We start from the raw sequence: 19,114 nt of genomic DNA, 5'->3' as shown, positions 1-19,114 counted from the left end.
GAGATTCCCACCTATACAGTCGCTGCATGCCACCATCTGTAAGGTGTCTTTTTATTAACCTCGTCACTAAAGTAAAATAAGATTTTCATTTTAAAAACAAGTGCAGCGTTTTTATTATATTTTTCTTCTTTTTTGTTTAGTATCTCACTATGAGCATCCAGTCCACCTCCACTAGGTTTAGAAATATTTTCATAGCATAATCTCACTCAGACTGTTTCCTAAAGAATGTCTGATGCCCTTTTCATCTCTGTTTACAATAGCCTGAACATATGACTGACACCCTCCTTGTTAATATTGCAGCCTATGAGCATCTTAAATCCCTAAATCCTTCGGAATATAATGGTTGTTATCTCTTTATAAAGTTATATGACTTTTCTCGATAGCAGCTTTTATCTTTAAATACGTTCACCCCTGCTCATTTCCTCTGTTTCCCTTTGTGCTTTGTCTGGGATTGCGCGTGCGTGCGTGCACACACGTGCACACGTGCGCGCGCACACAAACACACACACACACACACACACACACACACACACACACACACACACACTGTAACTGCATACACGAGGAAAACAAGATAAATTTAAATTTGATTTAATTTGAGTACATTCAAATTAATATTTCTAAAAGTTGAGTGGTGCACCCCCATCACCGAACACCGGTTCAAGCACGTTGGAAACGATTAGTAGGCTTTGGCCTCTGTCTGAACACAACTGTTGTGTTCCTTCAGTTCTGGTGATGGTCAAGCGCTTTCATGTGCCCCACATCTATGGAGCATTTTGCATTTTAAGCTACTCTGCCTTTCTTTTTCATATCCACGGGCTGTCATAGCCACAGGTTGTGTTGAATTTGCAATGCCACTCATCGATGCATGCCTATTGAGGCTGGCACGTGGACAGTTATCCTTCCCACAGAGAGGCGCAATTGAATGCTGGTAACACAAAAGCTTCAGACCCTGTCAGTTCCCCTTTTTTTTCCCTTTTCAGTGATGCATAGGCCCTAAAAGCACCAAGGCCTCCGTCTGGCTGCTAGTCTTTTGATTTAGCCTACACTATACTCAATATGGTCACTGATGGAGTAGTGTCAATCAGGCCTTTGCATAAATTTGTAAACTGAAGTTTGCATTGTTAGGCTTTAGGCGACTGACTGGCTCAAAGCTGCCTCCTACAAGCCTCAAATTACACCAGACTCTTTTATTATCTAGTAGCCCCTTTAACTCCACTCGCACGCTATTTTCAACCTATTCATTTTTACAATCTCTTCTTCCCGTGAGAGCAGACACGTCGCAAATCCTCGAGATTCCTGCAGTCTGCCTCTCACACTGCAAAAATGTGAGCTGTTCGACAGGGACGATGCCGTTTTCCTGTGTGTGTTTTCGAGAGGGGCATGCATGCTATACAACACATGCTACTCTGCTTAAAAACAGGTATGAGCGCCTGCCTCGGCTTATGGAAGGAAAGTGCTGAGGAAATGCCGTGTTACAGCACACCATATATTTTAGCAGCACGGAGAGAGAGAGAGATAGAGGGAGAGGGAGAGAGAGAGACAGAGCGAGAGAGAGAGAGTTAGAAAAGGGGGGTGGGGGGTTGGAGAGGGTGAGTTGGGTCTTGGTCATATAGGCTGCAATATAAGAATTTAGATTTTTCTTAGGCTCTTCAAAGGGATATGTGCTATTGGATCTGTAGAAACGCCGCGTCCCATGGGGCTCCCATAACCTCTCTAACCTTTAAGTCAAAGGCCTGTGGAAAAAAATATAAAATATAGCCTATGTATTTGATCAGCCATCTTCACTGCTACAGCATCATGAAAGGCTGCTTAAGATATCAATTGTGTGCAATCTGAGAAAATAAAAACAGACACTAGATTTATCTGTGCCAGGCGTTTCTATCCAACCCACGTCTGAAAAAAAAAGAAAAAAAAATCGCTGGTCGTTTTTAATAACCCAGTTATGGCTTGCCTCCTATACAGTGCTGTGTTATGGCTACTTTAGGTTATATAGCATGTTTGGACAATGTTCGGATAGGAGCATATGCAGCATTGAACTATTAACTCTATCGGAATGCACTACTACAGGCTATAGGCGCAGACTATCAAATCCGTATTGTTTCAATAAACATCGCACGTTATGTGATCAGTGAGAGCTGCTACTTGTATTCAGTGGACCAGGACTCTATATGGAGCTGTTTGCACAGAAAGTGTGCATACTGAGAGTGAGGGATTGTCCATTTCCTCAGAGAATCAACAATAAAATTATCATAACAAAGAGCACTGAGAGACTCAAAGGTCGATTTTTGCAATACAGTCTTTTCATTCGGAAGGAAACTAGAGGACATCAGTTACAGAGGCGAAGTGCCTTACGGAAAGATTATTAAGAAAAACAAACGAGAGGAACTCAACAAATAGTTGGTATTGATCATAAAGGCATTTAGAAATTCCTAATCACGAAACATATCAAGCTGGGATGAGACACTGACCATCTGGGCTTCTCGTCACAATATCAAAATAACTATCACAATATAGCAAATTGAAAGTAAACAGGCCGGAGCTGACCAAATGTCTCTAAGCAGCTTTCTTACACTGTCATACATTTATAGTGTTATTATTATTTAAGAGAACCTACACGTATTGACAACGTGTTCCCACCAGTTTCGTAATAGATGTCACGATAACCTGTTTCCCCATCATCCCTGCTACAGCTCCACTTACAAGTCCTGCACTGCTGTGTAGACGAACAACTACAAAGCTATTTACATTTTATAAAAATCCGCTACATATACTGTAAACATTAAATAAATTGTCACAGTCTTATAGAATACAATGAGGCTTCAACAAGTATTGAGGAAAAAAAAAAGCTGAACTTGCTTTGCATAATGCACTAACACACAAAGGTGTTCTTTGGAGTTCCCCCATTTTCACTGGAAAAACATTTAAAGCCCTGTGCTCTGCATGCCCTCACAGCTTTAAAAACATTTAGTTTCTTTTATATTACAATAGTGTTATAAAGTGTTTTAACTCAATTTTAACTTGGACTAATATTTTGAGCTGACAGAAACTGTAAAAACGACACACGTCTTTCACATGATCTCGTCTCACTTCCAACTATGTCATATTTTACAAAGCTGAATTTCACTTTTTTTTATTTACTATGTCTGTACTTTTACTGTGAATTTTATAGCTTTATTCAAATGAATATGTGCATACACAATTTTGTCTGAGTTGGAAGCATGTAGTGCTGTAAGTCTCAGTAAAGCAGCCTTAAGTCTTATCTCTTTCAACGTGCCATCGGTAAATTCATATTTTTATTGAGTCTAATATAAAAAAAATATACAGGAGTTCGCCTACATGATATTCAGGTGAAATCACGTAAAGTTGATCAAAGTTTAAAAATATATTGAAGCTCCGTATGAGGAGTATTTCTAATAGCAGCTTCTGTCTCTGAGCAAGTGACATTTCTCTTAATGCTTAAAATAAATATTTACTAATACCATTGTTATCTCTGATAATATTCAGGTGCCACTGTGCTTTCGATAAGCTCTGTTCACTGCAGACTGCAAGAGCAGGCAACACCGTGGCAGCCTATATGATGCACTTACAGTAGCCTACAGTTATGCATACATGTAGAAATCGCTTCAAACATGCGTTGATTTTTTGTGTGGAAAGTCTTTATTTTAGTTGTTGACAAACAAAACTCGTATTTACTTAATTACAAATGGCTCGTGATAAAGAAAGTCATGTTTTCATTTTAGCTCCTTCAGCCGCCCAAACTCACTTATGGATTTCAATAAGTTGTTCAAATGTTCAGACTAAGTATAGAAACAACGCTGCGTGCGGCTTTCACGCGACTAAAAATGACAGACTTTGGCTGAGACAGGCAGAATAAAATAAAACTCGGTCGCTTATGTACTTTTAGTGGCCGCAGTACGCTCTTATCTTTCATTTAAAAAGGCAAAAAAAAAAAAGACCGGGAGAAAAACGTTAGAAAAAGTGAAAAAGAGCGGAGGAGAAGCTGCGCCTGTAGCGTCGGGGCTTCGCCTGCTGCGGCTGCCTGCTCCAGTATTAACTTTCACAGTCTTCCGTCTAATCAAACTCTTACTTTCCGCTGTTCTTAATTCCATATTTTCAATTCCTGATCATTACTTTCCTTTTTTTCTACTTGTATCTATCCATCCCTCCCTCCCTCCTCTTTCTCCCTCCCTCCCTCCCTCTCTCTCCCGAGCTCTCTCCTTTGCTGAATCTTATTGATCCAGAAGGCGGCTAATTAGCCCTTCCCTTCGTGCCTGTGTAATGAAGCACATGCGCACTGAATTAATCACAGCCATTTTTTGCAGGAAACTAATTAGCAGGAATAAAGATCCAAAGAGTTTTTTCTTTTCAATCATCAGATCTCACTTTCACCTCTTCCTCGCTCCCTCTAACACAAGACTCATCGCCTGCTTTGCATCCAAATTATTTTTATATTGCCTTTAACAACTAATAGTACCTACTTCGTTTTTTTACACTCCGCAACAACAATGATCTTTCTTTTGCCACCCTAAGCGCAAACTGACCAAAAGGGGACTGCCTTGATGGGATCTTTAGCTAAATCATCTCAATACTGGATTAAAAAGCGAGGATCACAAAGCGGCAGCGAGAAATTGTAAGTTTCAACTTTGCGTTTCTCTCTTTTCCTCTCTGTTTCCACGATCCTGTTCTTTTCGCTGTAGACTTATCTCAACCTCTTTCCATATCTGTTCCTAGTTTACGTGTAGCGGAGCTGGCTATTCTTACATTGTGAGACATTTGCTGGCGATCACAAGTTCATTTCATGCAAGTAGTTTGGTTTATTCTCGATTTTTTCATTCGTATCGTTACCTGTGTTTACATCAGCGTTCGTCCTCTCTCCTCCTCATGAATGGAAGATAAGAAATGGGCAAGACAGCGATCCTCTCCCAAGCAGTTGATCGTAGAAAAACACGGTTTTAAAGCAAATATGTGCATTTCGGTGGGATCGGGAAAAGGTATGGAGGGCTTATGGTTGTCGAGAAACGTGTTTTGAGGCACAGAGGCAATAAGAAAGGGGCTGTGTTGAGCGGACGAAGGGCAGCGGTAGCTCCACATGAGCGCTGCCCAGAAAAGGAGCTCCAAGTCCAGCCTGTGGGTCCGTGTGCGTCCGGCGAAAGGGAACATCTCTCGCTTTTCTAATTTTGACAGATTTGACACTTGCGACATCCAAGGGTTTTCGAGCACCGTCGTATGGTTATAAAATCCTCCTCTGGATAAACACATTTTTGTTCTTCTCCAATACGTCTCTCTCTGAAATGTGCAATCCCTCCGCCCTGCCTTAGTTCCTCTAGCTACACTTTTCCTCTTTACCCCACTTTGTCCATCTTTTCTTTTTTATTTTTCATGGACGTTTGCCTCTTTGAAGCGTTGTTTTTAGGTCGATTCTCGCTCATTCCCTGACGAAGTCACATGCAAATCGATCGAGGTGTGTGTGTGTGTGTGTGTGTGTGTGGTTGTGAGTGAGTGTGTGTATGTGTGCGTGCGTGCATTAGGGGTTTGTGTTTGCGAGCGTGTGTGTGTGTTATGTGAATGTGGTGTGTTGAGAAAAACGGATCCCCGGGTCTCCTTCATGACAAGAGCGGATCAGCAGGACCTTGTACACGGACAGCCTGAGAGTGTGAGCTGCGTGTCAGAGAACAGACATGTGGTTGGAGAGGGGAAGACATAGATAGGCTGCATCTGCTGCCTCCAACTACTTGGCCACCGTATCAGACGCTCAAGAGAACATTTTTCCCCGAGAAACGCTGACCGGAATGAAAACAAAACAGTGCCCTATTAGACTGACCTTAAGCAGACATAATCATACCAAAGTTAGTGCCGGAAACTTAAGTATGGTCCACGCTAAACCTATAGGTCACTGCATGCGTTTAGTAGCCACTTAGCCAGTTAACATTTGGAGGAGATTTTGGAAGTTAAACTAAACATCTCTTCCACGTACCCAAAATAGAATAGGCTGTAGTCTCGGAGGAAAACACAAACGAGGCTTGCAAAGAAGCAGCCTGTCTAAGCTGAATGGGCCTTTAAAAAAAAAGAAAATTTAAAAAAAACTACTTTATCTCTCCCTGTTAACTACATTGCTACTAATCTCACCAAAAGATGAATCTGATCGGCCCCAGAAAAAGAAAGAAAACGGAGATGCGGTTGTTATCTTGACGTTTAGGTGTGAAGACTGACGAGCCCGAAAGTGCCCATAAATATGATAAAATAGCGTCTACTTTTCGGACGGATTGGAGCTGCATTGGAGTCAGAAAAAAAGCTGCAAGAATTACAAGTCAGCCGTGGATATTTTTACGCGACACAGAGACGGGAAAAGAAAGACAGAGGGGGAAAAAAGAGGTTTTGCGAGCGAGCAGAGGCAAGGATAGGATATGTGTACCGTTGGGGGGAAACAGAAAGGGGGATGAGAAGCTGTGAGTGTGTGTGTGTGTGTGTGTGTGTGTATGGTGTGTGTGTGTGTGTGCGTGCGTGCCAGTAGATGGGGAGGGTGGGGGGGTTTAGGTCAGACAGCAAGAAACAGGGGGAACAGGGGTCATGGAGTGAATGCAGAGATAAAAAAGAAAGAGAGGAAACCCCCTTCGCAAACAGCCCAGGGATGATGAGGAGAGAGTGGGTCTGGCAAGTGGGAGAGAAGGGTGATGGTAGTTGTTGGTGTGTTTTGGAAACCACACAAAGCACTTGTGGTCGTCAGCATCTGCAGGATTAAGACTTTTGTTCTTAAGTTAAGGAGGGGAGAAACCAAAAAAAAAACAAACAGTAACACGTTTAATACAAATTTATATAAAACGTCCAGACTGTCAGGCAGTGAGAGAGGCAAAAAAAAAAAAAAAAAGAGGGGGGAGTGGTGGTGGTGGAGGGTGAGGGTGGGGGCTGAGGCTTGGTGTGTTGAGGGGGCAGGGTGGAGGGGTCAGATAGCCATGGGCCATCGAGGAGGAATCAGGGGAAGAGGTCAGATAAACAGATCCCTACCTTTCAGTGTGGAGAGGAGCAGACGGAAGGAGATTAGCAGGAGAAAGAGAGGAAACAGGGATTCGAGCTGAATGTGTTTTCTTTTAGCTAATTTCTCTTTTTCTGTGTTGATTTACCATAGTACAATTTTAGTGTCTGCAGCCATATTTTTTGTGTGTGTTTACATCCCAGTAGTTAGAAAGTGGTAGGTGTTACTGTAGCCTGTTGTAGGACAGGTAGGCTGCTGTGCCAAAACTCAAATCATCTCCCTTCCTCCCCTGTCTGACAGTAACACTCCTCTCCTCTTCCTCCTCCTCCTTCCCTCCGTCTTCTGTTACAAAACAAAGAGAGCAGAAATGTTTACTGTCATCTCAGCTGTCTGATTCCCCTGTCCTGTCTCTTTGTCATATTTATGTTAAATTATAACAGCTCCTGCCAAAGGTATAGGAATGTCTTTGGCTTAATTTCTGCTTATTGTGTTCCAAATACGTGTTTGGTGTGGCTAACTGTAGTATCTCAAGCTCATCCCTGACTGTGAGTGGTAGTATTGTGTTCATGCTCAAGTGATGGTTTTACCACAGACATCATTTTTTTTATATAAATATTGAAAATGGGCCATTTTTATTTACAAGTCATCTTTTGTGGTCAGAGTTATTTCATCATTTTTGTTGACATGTTTATCAAGGCCAGATTTTCATTCTTTCCTTCTTTCTTTTTTTTCAAAAAAACATTTTAAAGATTTCTGAAAACTGTTTATTAGTAGATAGGTTATTTACTATAACTGAAGGATACAGAGAAAATAGCACATTGATGTTCAGAATAAATGAAAAATAACCTTGAACAAATATTTCACTTATCTAATTATTCTAATTAATTTAATTAGAGTTTGTGTTAATTTATTTGGACTTGGTTATTAGATTTCTGTGACATCAGGTAACAGCTTTAAACCATTGTACATGTAGCTATAAAAAAAGACTAAATTGTGAACTTGTTATTTAGATGATAGACATAACACAAATCTTTGTCTGTTAAGATCAAACTAATTAAAAATGCTGTATTTGTGGTGGTAGTGCTGTGCATTTAGTGATTAAACAAGACTCTAGTGATATAATTGATCAATAAGTGCATTTTGGAATCAGTGTCTGCGTGTTGCAGCTGTGGTGATTATTATTCATAATATGAAGAGTATATTAGGTGGTGTAATGCTGTGATGTGCTGGCTGTTCGAACTGTGGATATGTGCAGTCGCCACCGATCCTGCACAGCAACAAAACATTTGACCACTGTTTGCACTCGGCTCCTCTCTATTACCATATTCGATGACAGGTGCATTCAGACTGCTCTAAAGTCGTTTCACTGTGTGAGTGGGAATCGCACGTCCAGTTGGGGAAACAAGATAAAGAGAGGAGCAGTCGTCATAGATAGTTGTGTCTCATGTTTTTTTTTTTCTTGTGGGGTGGGAGGGGGGTGGGGGGGGGTGGTTACACAGAGAAAGGGGAGACAGCGCCTCTGGCTGTCATAACCCCTTCTCCTTTTCTCACTGTGCCTCTCCCTGTGCCTCCCCCTCTTTCTCTCTATATGTCTCTGCATATCTCCCACCTTTCTGTGCTCGGGCACTGGCACCATGGGCCATGTCGTCGGTCAGAGAGAGCCCTCTTTGGGTGAACAGTAGGCTAAGGCCACACGTGGGAGGCTGAACACATACACTACACAAAATAATCTAAATATAGAATGATTTTGTGAATGCAAAAATGTCATTATTATATTTATTACTATTATTATAATTATAATTAAAATTATTATTATTATCATTAAAAATATTACTATCAATATTTTTAATAAATTGTCACCTATCACTAATTTCTACTGTCTGTTGTTTAGTTTGTGAGATGCAAAGCATTATAAATATGAATACATCTACCTTTGTGTGGATGCGGCGCCACTGAAATCAGACAAGAATGCAAAGTCTGTGTGTTTGCACCATCAGCAGTATGGGCATGTGCAGATGGGGGCAGTCGACAAAAAACGATGGCTTTGAATTAGATGTATGGTTTTGAATATGCAAGGTCGTGCAGCCAGGACCAGTTCTTCCAGTTGTCCTGCAGCCGAGGCCAGTGTACGTGTCATGCTATCATAAAGACGCAGGCGGTGGGCGGGATCTCGGCTCAGCACAGGGGTGAGCTAGAAAGTGGGAAGGGGGAAAGCAGGAGAGATGACTGTCATGCTCAGGTGTGTGTATGCATGCTTTTGGTGTACCTGATCCTTAATCCCAACAGCCCCCAAGTGTCCAAAAGGTCTTTTCTTTATCGACCCCCCTTTTCTCTAAAATTCCCCCTCCCTGTCTTCTTTTGAGCCTCTCTTCTCCTTCAATGTCATCCTTTTATCTTTTTTGAAGTGAAGTTGGCAAGGATTTTTGTGGTTTGCTCTTTCACAATATGTTATCGTGTTAACAATCATGGTTAAATCATTGTGGTAGTCTAGATTTATGACAGAGAAGATGCGCATGTGTCTCTGCATATGTGTGAGCGCAGCCGCATACTAGTATGATGGAAAATCTAATTTCTTTTGAACATGCCACACCGAGACCTTTCTGTAGTACAGTTTTGTGCATACGGTCTTTACATTTCGTAATTTTGTACTGTCTGCAGAGATCTATGGTAGTGTTCATATTCAAATCACAGCAGACCTGTATTGCTCTGACTACCCAGCAGTCACACAGAGAATAGAAAGACAGGATGGAGGGAGACATTTCTTTTCCTCACCTTCACCGAAGGGAATTCACAAGCTATGACAGAACAGAGATAAATAATGTCGCATACAAATTTAAACAAATTTTTGTTCCATTTATAACAATAAATTAATGTTCGTATTGTCGTGGGAGAGGGTTATAATGTGTCCTTGACTAGAATCTCAATATTGCTTCTGTAATAAATGTACTGTATCAGTTTTGTAGTAAACAAGGTTTGTGAGGTAGTGGTATTTTAACAGTGATGAAGACTATTATGTCTCTGTGTTTAGAAGACCCATGTGATGCACGCCTGTCTAGGACCGGCAGTGCCGTAAAAGCTGTATATGCGTGTGTGGTGTGCACATGTGTACAACGTAGCGGCTACAACTCACAGTGTATATATCCTATTTGGGGCAGCAGTAGCTAGCTCTAGTGTTCAGGGATGGGAGGAACAACGGTTTTGTGTCTGTACAGGCTGCATGTGCCTACACGCGGGCAAAGCGGGGATGACAGGGACCATTCCGAGGGCTTCAAAATTGAACTGAGCTGCACCCCCAGCCCCCCATAGGCCCACCCCTCTCTTGGACCCTGGAGGCCAGCATTCCACCCTCCGCACTGGCGCTTATCATCACAAAGGACAGAATGCATAAAACATGGAGGACGCTTAGACAGAGGCGGCCCAGGTCGCCTTTCTCTCCCCACGCTGAGCCCTGGAACAATGCATGGGCCCCTCTGGCCTGTGACTCTGACGACACACACGCCGTCTTTTTATCCTCCCCTATTTCTTTGTCATCCTCTTCCTCTTCCTCTATGTTACTGTGCTCCGTGGAGTGATAACTGCCCTCGCATTGTTTATCTGTGTCTGTGAAATCTGCATTGTGTAACTGAAATGTAAGAGTGTGTGTGAGTGCATGCATGCGTGTGGGTATGAGAGGGGAGAATGACAGGTTTAAAATATTGACAGTATATCAGCTGCACAGCTCCTGCTTTTATTTTCCATATTATATTGTATTACATATTTTTGAAAACAGAATTTTATGTCCTTTAAATTGAAATAACATTGCATTGCATAGTGTCACAGGGGTCAATGGTAAACAATATAAATCTTTATTATTGTTTTTCATATGGAAATATTACATTTCCTATAAAGAGGGCATACTGCAGTGCAGGCAGGTGATGTGTGTTGTGGACCATCAGGGTGTCATTTTTCCCCGTGGCTAATTTACAGCCAGGTGACCTGATGATGCAACTGCTAAGCTTGTATTCGCACCAAATGCACCGCGTGTGTTTGTATAATCAAGCTATCAGCTTCTGCGCCTCTGTGTCGGTCAGTAGGCTGGGTTTAGAGGCCAGATAAAGAGCTATGTGAAAGTGATATGAACATTATGCTGCTATAGACTTGATATTCTCTTCAGCTTCTCCAAGAATACCCTTAGTGTTAACAATTGGACAGATAGACAGTGTTTGTCTGTATTCTTTTTTTTTTCATTTTAGACAATTACGTGTGTGCAGTGTTTTCTTTTCAAAGTATGATGATTTTTTATTTCTATTTCCAAATGATGGTTGAAGCTCACCGCTTTTAGATTTAGGTCATACTGATTTTAATTTCCTTTCTCTGTGTGCACGACATCCACTGTGACTGTGTGACTATGACAAACAGTAGTCATGTGTGGCTGAGAGGGTTTTAGTCTATATCTGTCTGTATGTGTGTCTGATAGCTGGGCTGTAGGAATGTACTGCTAGGATGTGCTGGACCCCAGCAGGTCTATGGCACTTCCTCTCTGTGTACCTCACAGCTTATCCTCCTCAGGATTATAGAGAGAAGAAAAGAAAAGAGCGATGGCAGGAGCACCCTTTCCCTCTCACACCCTCTCCCCCATTTCACACACACACACACACACACCAAAAAAAAAAAAAGAAGAAATCTCAACAAAAAGTGTAATTCACTTGCAAATGTGTAGAAGCCCGTCCATGTTCCCAGTGGAGGAGAGAGAGAGAGAGAGAGCAAGAGAGAAAGAGAGAGAGAGAGAGCAGGAGCGGGAGGGGCAGGCAGGGTAAGACATAGAGAGGAGTCTGCAGAGTGTTTCAGTATGAGACAGGGCTGGGGGGAAGAGATCGACTGCTTCTTCCTGGTCAGGAAAAGCAGCGGACTCCATCTGCCCATTGATAGGTTCTGGTTATGGTTTGTGCACATGCATCCATGTTATGCTGTATGAAACTAAATGTGTGTGTATGCGTGTGTGTGTGTGTGAGAGAGAGAGAGAGAGAGAGAGAGAGAGAGAGAGAGAGAGAGAGCTGTTGCCATGCAGTAGGTATATAGGTTACAACTCGCTATTTGTCATTCCCCTAGCTTCTCCTGAGGTGGCCTGCTGTAGTTCGCTTCGTGCCCCAGGCGACTGATCTTCCAGTCGTGAAGGGGTTAAGAAGCAGGGATAGCCCTCTTTTGTCTCTGCGGCCCTCTTTGCCATTGTTGTGGTGGAATTGAGCTCGGTGCACCTCACTTGACCACAGCAAAGCAATAAAATGGCCTCTAAGTGCTGTAGCCTCCATAGTCCTCTGATGTCAGCTCCTCCAGCTTCTGCCGCTGTATTTTTCTTTTTTCTACCAACACATCGGCATGTCTGTATCTGCAATGTACAGGAAGTGTACACATACACTATACATATTCTGTATTACATTGTTATATTTATAACATAACCAATAACCCTATAGCCTTTTTATTATCTACTTGTGAAATAAAGCTCACATCTGCTTTTTTCTTTTCTGTTAGAAAGTATGTCATTTATAGGCTATCACATATTAAACTCCTAACATATTTTTTTTTCACCTGCGTTGGTGCTTTACAGAGAATACTGAGTGGGGAAAGTGGTGTCCACTGTATAATATTAGAATATACATTGTAAAGGCCCTGTTAGCACCTGTAGTACTAAAGGTGGCAGAGAACGGCTCTTGAAAAGTGCATTCAAAGTTGCACACATTTTTTTAGTTTTACTGGTCTATGAAAGTTATTGTAAGTATTTATTAGATGTTTATATTTAGAAAGAAGGTAATGGCATTTTTTCTCTTACACTTGGTGAGCACACAGTCTGCCTCTGTGAATGCCAGCAAATATCTAGGCTGGTCTGACCAACCAACACCACCTGATAGTCATTATCAAATCGAACCAAGAAGTCCTGCTGTTGTAGCTGCTGAATGAATGACACACAGTTAGCTACTCCAGATCTTGTAGTTATTTTAAAGCATTTCTTTGAGTTTTATTACCAGCAATAATGAGACAAATACTATGGATGATAAATTTATTTTTCAGTTTGAGAATGTATTATTATAAGGCACGGTGTTGATGGTGGTGCGTTTGATTGCACAGATGATTGTTTATAGTAGAGTCCCACCTCTGCAGACATTGTAATTAAAAAGAAGATATACTGCATGCGCGTCTGTTGCCATTCCATCTCATCTCGTCAAATAAGTGTCTGGCTGTTGCAGTGAGCATGTCAGTGGATTTATGAAAGATGTCTGATTGGCTGAATTATAATTGGCAGTGTCCCGAGTGTAAACCATTTCTGCCAGGTGTCATACAGACTGCATTAAATGTTACACCAAACTGCAATTAAACCAACATTTCCTCAAAGCCACAACAATGCACCTCTACATTATTCTGAGGGGTGTCTCTTCTTGTGTGCGTTTGCCTCCTCCTCCTCCTCCTCCTTCTCCACCTCCTCCTGCTGAAACACGTGTGGTTTCCTCTTCGGGTCTCACTGTACCTAAAACAAATGCTCTTTCTCATTTTCCCTTTGTTAAATGAACAAACATAAGGACCTCAGTACCTCCATAATAAATTGATTAGAGAGAAGCAGACTCCCACACAGCAACACCGAAAACTAGAGATGTACTGTGTGTGTGTGTCCGTGTGTGTGTGTCTGTGTGTGCATGTGTTTAGCCTGAGGAGAAAGAGACACTCTTCTTCTCCCTAACACGCACACACCAGCACAGCAACTAAACGTGTGTATTTATCCAGTTTAATGGCAGTTTGTGTCGGCCGGTCCTCATGCTCCCACCTCTGTGGCAGGCTATACTCTAACTGCTGTTCTGCAGCCAGTGGCCTGATGTCTCATGACAGCAGCAGTGCTGTGGCGTTTACGTATTCGGCACAGAGCCCTCCGCGACTGTTTGGTTTTTGATTCTGACGTTCAGCACCACAGAGCATAGATTTGGTCTAGGCTGGAGGAGGGGGTTGGGCAGGTCCCATGGGGCTGACACAGGGCTAGACGGCCGTGACAGACTGGTGACCTCGGCTTTGTGACGTCATTTGCCTCGTCTGGTCACCATGGCATTCATTTTCCCTACTGTTTAATGAATGAAGATAGGGGCCTGGGCTATTTTATGCAGCTATTGGTAATGTTCTGGTGAATTCGGAGGCCCCAGTACAAACAAGACTAAAGCATTATGCCACATTATAATAATGGCCCCAGTCTAAAACATCCCTTCTGTCGCCTTATCATCTGCCGTCTGCAAGTCGTTCACACTTCAGTTTAGGTTTAATTAAAGGTGACATTTCCTTCTTTTTTTTTAGCAGGGCTGAATGTTTGGCTTTTTCTGTTTTACTCAGGTGGTAACAAATAGAAAGTGAGCATTGTTGTGTGAAGCAGTAAAACACAACGCACCCTGACCACATATAGGAAGTCAGCCTGAGGTAAGAGCTGGGCTCAAAACGGATACTGACTGTTACAACAGTTTTTCTCCTCTTTACATGCCAAGTGCCAATTCTTTGACAAGAAGTGCTCTGCTTTTCCCCTCTTCTTTTTTTTTCTTCTGCTGCTCTTTCACTCTCCTTTAAGCACTTCTACCCCCACAGCCATTCAGGATCATACACATTTGATTGAAATATAAAGAAGAAGCCTCAGCGATTGGGTAAAATCTGGGCAGCATATCCTCTGTAGATTGAGTGTTGTCCCTGCAAGTCAGACAAGGTGCATATCTGTATCTGGAGGATGGCTGTAAAACAGGCTCCTCTTATTGCCTGCTTTTTGTTGAAGCCAGGTGTTTCCTCATGTTGGATCATGCCCTGATAAGGTACAACAATCCACATGGCAGGTGAGAACCATGTTTGTAATGCTAGTGAACAGCTCTTCACGCCGTGGTGTTCCTATATGCCATGAGCAAAGCTCGGAAAACTCTTGCAAGCAGAGAAGAGTTGGTAAAACTGCACTCTGGGCTTAAGGATTAACACAGGAAGTAGCCCTTGTATGGTGTAGGAGCTGTGTGGATGTACTGTTTCCCTCCCAGCAGCACCAGGAGCAGGACAAGTGTGTAGATGACACAGCCTTTGTTTACACTGGGGAGAATATGGGTTTGGAGGAAGGAGAGAAAAGACAGAGGTGGTGGTCAGGGCATGGGGAGGGAGGGAGGAAGGGCTCAGACACCAGTCTCATCACTTCCTTCCTTTCTATAGGTTTTATGTTTTCTTTTCTTTATATGTGTGTGTGTGTGTGTGTGTGTGTGTGTGTGTGTGTGTGTGTGTGTGTGTGTGTGTGTGTGTGTGTGTGTGTGTGTGTGTGTGTGTATTTTTTCATGAGTCGTCATTATCAAAACAACAGGAGGGATAAGAGGAGGTGTTGAGCGGTCCCCATTGAAACATTCTATATAATAATATTGTGTGAAAACACTAGGCTGTAGGAAATATAAAAGTGATTGCATGTTTGGTATTGACCACTGTTAAACTTTGTGTAATTTCATCCTGTCTATGTCTCTACCAGCTGGGTTTGCCCTGTGACAACAATAACACTTCTCCTTTTTTTCTGCCAGACATGGTACATTAAACAAACCTGCATGTTTTGACCCTGATCAAGACAGAACGCTCATTTCTCACACTCCGTAGACCCCTGGCTTCCTCGGGACAGCTCTGTGCGTGTACGCGCACGTGCGCAGATGGATGCATGGATGTGTGCTTGGTATATGGCACATGTTAATCTTAGCTCTTTCCTGTGCTTCACATAGAATTTCTTTTTAAGAAAACAGTAGAATGACACCTGCAGCCTTTGTCTCGTTGAGCTTCAGCCCTGTGGTCAGGGCAAAATGTACTTTCACATGACAGATGGCTGTGTGGGCCTTCAACAGGAAGCCTGGCTACACTGTTTCACAATCTCTCTAGAAACAAGAACTGAGTATACCCGCTATAGTGTGCTGTCCGCATTTTGTGTAATGGATGCCAGCTTGCCTGTAGTGGGTACAAGCACAAGGCACGGGGAGGGGGGTACCCCAGCATAAGTGGACCCCTGAGACCTCCTGGAGGGGTAGAGGTGTGGCGAACGTCTGTTTTGGGCATGGCTTGTGTCAGCCTGTTTAGTGTTTGCCTGTGAGGGCATTTATATGCAAATGCTAAACAACCTATTGGGGTGGCTAATTACAACAGGGCTTTTGTGTGTCCCAGGCAGTGAGAAGCAGGGAGTTTTTTAGCACGCCAGGCCTGGACTTCCCCTGCTTGTTTACTCATTGTCTTTCCTTATTACCCCCTCATTGACACTCCCCTTTTGTGTGGCTGTGCCGTTTGCCTGCATGCTGGCTCCTCCCCTTGTGGTGCTGGAGTTAATGTAGTAGATTAAAGAGGCAGCACTCTGGCCCTGTTTACTTCCTCTTTCATCTGGTGGCCCAGCTCAGCTTTACTCTGTAGCCATCCCTCCTGGAGCTCTTGTCTAGCCACCACCCATTCAGGAAGGATTCAGCCTCGTAGTACTCGCTCTCTCCTACAACTAATGCTCAGCTAATTACTTTGGGTGATAAAAATGCATTTAGGTCAGGTTCTAATGCAATGCAAATTTATGAGCAGGCAGAAGCAAATATTAACTTGTAGAGTCACTGATAGTCATTGGCTGGGGACAAAGGTACACCTCCCTTAACTGTCAAATATGAAGGTTTTTATGTGCTTTTGGTGTCGCTGCCTGTTTTGTTTCTTTGTTGTCGGAGATCTAAGGACAATGACTGCAGGATGCACCGAATTTTCTAACTGTATAGGCTCCTGTTTAAAGATATGCCTTCCGTTAGACAGGACCATAATGCAATAAAGCCTGCATACTAAGCCCTATTTTTACTATTATACAAAGTATGAAATCATTTTCTTTTCCTCTTCCTGTTGTTGCCATTAAAATGTTGTTATTTGTAGTGATGAAACCACAGCCAAGTCATTGTGTTAAAAAGGTGTGAATATAGTGTTTCATAATTAAAGAAGGATATTTTGAATATTGCAAGTGAGAAAACTTTAATACATTAGTAAACATGCCTTATGTGTGTATGAGTGAATGAGTGAGAGAGAGAGAGATAGCAAGAGACACACACACACAGAGCAAACACTTCAAAATTGCTTGGTGTCTGTGACCTCATGGCATCATCTGGTCTTGTGATCAAGTGGTTTGGGCAGAGACAGGCTGAATTTCTTATGTTTTATAAAGGCCTAGCTGAAAAGTCTGGACACCTGGATTAGCTGTAGCTCTGATACAGGTTTCGTGATTTTCTGTGATTCTGCTTTCATCCCACGACCCTTCAAAAATGACCAGCAGCAATAACCTCCTTTATCATATAGGAAAATTGCATATTTAGAAGTGTTTCACAACTTGTGTGTGTGCACTAGTGTGTCTTTCTATCCGCTTTTCCCGTACAATATTCTGAAATCCCTGCTGAATACACAACCATATCAAACTGGCCCTGCCGCATTCCTGTGAAATTATTTGTCTTGTGCTAAAACAAAGAGAGGGGAAGAGAGCAAAAGCACAGGTTTAGCGTTGCGTCACTTCACACTTCAGTTTCAACGTTTGTTCCACGGTTTGCCACCACTTGTGCCTACTTACTACGCCAATTACACCCCCACTTTCATGTGTTCCCCCTCTGACATACATATACCCTGACACACACTCATACATACATACACAGGGGTGGGGGGGGGGCTTGGCTGGCTAAAGGAAGCCAGGCTGGATCAAAGGCCATGTGTGAGGGGAGTCAGGGTACCTCATAGAAAACAGCTGCCCCTCGCTGTCTCTGCTTCTCACCCCGGCCTGACAGCAGCCAGAAATATGAGGCCTCTCCAGACCTCTGTCCTGGGGAAAAAAGGACAGGACAGCACACATACACTCAGAAAAGCTTTTGTCTCTGCTCTCTCTCTCTCCCTCTCCCTCACTCACTCAGACATACAAAGAAGAAAGAAAGCCATTTGTCTATGCTCATTCACTCATTCAGCCACAAAAAGAAATCTTCGTTTCACATATACACTCCCTCTGCCACCCTCACAAAACCATTAAATTATCACATGCTTGATTTCTCTTTATTGTCTGTTTGTTAAACTCTTTCATTAGCTGTTTTAGTCAATTTGGTGCAATTTGTCTGTCAATCTTACTCTGCATTTGCCTTTCTCTCCTCTTGTCTCCTGCCCTCATCATTGTGCCGGTTCTTTCTGTGACCTAGGCCTTCCTCAACACTGTCTGAGGGCGCTTTTCTTTTCCTATACTGTTGTCTCCACCTTTCCTCGCCACATGTCTGGGATTTCTCTCCCTCTGCTCTGCTTCTCCAGTGTGCTCAAACTCTGACAGAGTTGAGAAAGGCATTCAGCTCCCTAATCCGGGCTCCCTCTATCAGGAATGCTAATACGTGTGATTGTGTGACCCGCCGAAGCCCAGCAACATCTGCAGGAGCCTATGGCGAGCCCCCACCCTCGCACACCCACCCTGCCCCCTGCCTTTGAGCGTTCACTCGCTGCCATTATTTCATTGTTTCACTTCACGCTTGTGACTGGGCAGTGCAGTTAACCCTCTGCTGCTCAGGCCAGGCTAGCTGCAGTCCTGCAGACTGAAAAGGGGTGCATGGGTTTGGGACAACCCTTTCCCAGGACAGGCCCATCTGGACCCCTACACATAGCGCCTCTCCTCAACACTCTTTTGCATATGACTTACATTCAAACACATCTGTGAGTTCATGTAGTCTACTTCAAAGTGTGGTCACTTGAGAGTTAAGGCTTAATTACAAGAATTTAAGAATTACTTGTCCTTTTCACTCTTGGATATTCTACATGAATGGCTCTTACTTTTTCAGGGACATCAAGAAAAGGAAAGTCACGCTTGATAGGATGAGATCTGAAGACGTTGTGGTGTTAGCCAATGAAAACCAACCTGTTATTAAATTTTCACCCACCCCTTCGCTAGGTATTGGAGTTGAAAGAAATTATTGTTGGGATAGTGTCTGTTTTCAGAAAGATGAATTACTGGTAAAGCACAACTGACAAAGTGAATCTGTGTCAGCCTTGAGTGCCGCTGATTGAATTACCCTTCTCCTCAGTCCTGGCTGTACTCCTGCATATGTATTCACGCTACACCATACTATGGACAAGCAAAGGAATAGATTGGATTTCTGTGTGCTTCTGTCA

At 42.9% G+C, this 19,114-nt stretch overlaps 1 protein-coding gene across 1 annotated transcript in view; it reads left to right on the top strand.

Moving 5' to 3' along the window:
- The first annotated feature begins 4,333 nt into the window (after nt 1–4,333).
- The window catches only part of zfhx3b (zinc finger homeobox 3b), a 138,942-nt gene continuing 124,161 nt past the window's right edge, over nt 4,334–19,114 (top strand). The window contains exon 1 of the mRNA XM_083969260.1: nt 4,334–4,633. The gene's annotated coding sequence lies outside the window, so the exon portion shown is untranslated. The remainder of the gene's footprint in view (nt 4,634–19,114) is intronic.

Source organism: Trachurus trachurus (genome assembly GCF_905171665.1).
Source record: "Trachurus trachurus genome assembly, chromosome: 3".
NCBI lineage: Eukaryota > Metazoa > Chordata > Actinopteri > Carangiformes > Carangidae > Trachurus > Trachurus trachurus.
Note: the sequence above shows the minus strand (reverse complement) of the source record. Positions and strands in the feature narration are given on the sequence as shown.